Source organism: Macaca fascicularis, chromosome 10 (genome assembly GCF_037993035.2).
Source record: "Macaca fascicularis isolate 582-1 chromosome 10, T2T-MFA8v1.1".
NCBI lineage: Eukaryota > Metazoa > Chordata > Mammalia > Primates > Cercopithecidae > Macaca > Macaca fascicularis.
This window is the reverse complement of record NC_088384.1, coordinates 70,298,078-70,299,013: the sequence shown is the minus strand read 5'-3', so window position 1 is coordinate 70,299,013 and position 936 is coordinate 70,298,078. Positions and strand designations below refer to the sequence as shown.

General features: G+C 48.1%; 1 pseudogene; it reads right to left on the bottom strand.

Moving 5' to 3' along the window:
* Positions 1-283: 283 nt before the first annotated feature.
* Positions 284-483, bottom strand: LOC123567394 (small nucleolar RNA U3; annotated as a pseudogene).
* Positions 484-936: the final 453 nt, after the last annotated feature.

The window sequence follows — 936 nt, the reverse complement described above, 5'->3', positions numbered from 1 at the left end:
CCCTTCCTTCCCTCCTTCTTTCCCTACTCCCTCCCTCCCTCTCTTCCTTCCTTCCTCCCTTCTTTCCTTCCTTCCCTCCTCCCTCCCTCCCTTCCTTACCCCCTCCCTCTTTTCCTTCCTTCCTCCCTCCCTTCTTCCTCCCTCCGTCCCTCCCTTCTTACTTCCCTGCCTCCCTTCTTCCTTTCTTTCCTCCCTTTTTCCTTTCCTTCCTCCCTCCTTTCTTTCCTTCCTCCCTCCTTCTTCCCTCCCTTCCTGCCTTTCTCTGTTTCTTTCTATAGCAGAAACCACTCAGACTGCATCCTCTCCCTCTGACTCTCCACAATCACCAATGGCAAATAGCAGTTGCAGGAAAGCAGTGCCAAGAGCCAGCTTCACAGTCAGGAGAGAACCCTGCTCCTCTTCCTCATGTTTCTGGTGCTCTACACATTCAGAAAAACTTCTCTAGTGACAAACTATAGAAATGATCCCTGAAAATATAATCATCATTTTACATTTCTTAATGCTGGGCTCCCCAGTCCGAGGAAACAGTCCACACAGTAGGCCCCACAGAAACAGGGGCAAGCCAGCATTACCTCCTGAGCTCCACCTCCCGTCAGATCAGCGGGGCATTAGATTTTCATAGGAGCAGGAACCCTATTGTGAACTGCACATGCAAGGGTTCTAGGTTGCCTGATTCTTATGGAAATCTAATGCCTGATGACCCGAGGTGGAACAGTTTCATCCCAAAACCATCCCCCTACCCCTACTCTGTGGAAAAATTGTCTTTCAGGAAACTTGTCCCTGGTGCCAAAAAGGTTGGGGATGCTGCCTTAATAAAAGTTTTTAAATCTGACTAGCCCCAGTCACATTTGCATTCGGTGAGAATGTAAATAGACTTCACGTAAAGAAACGGTTCTGTTTTTTAATCTGCAGGACATCTCAGAACTTTTATTTTGC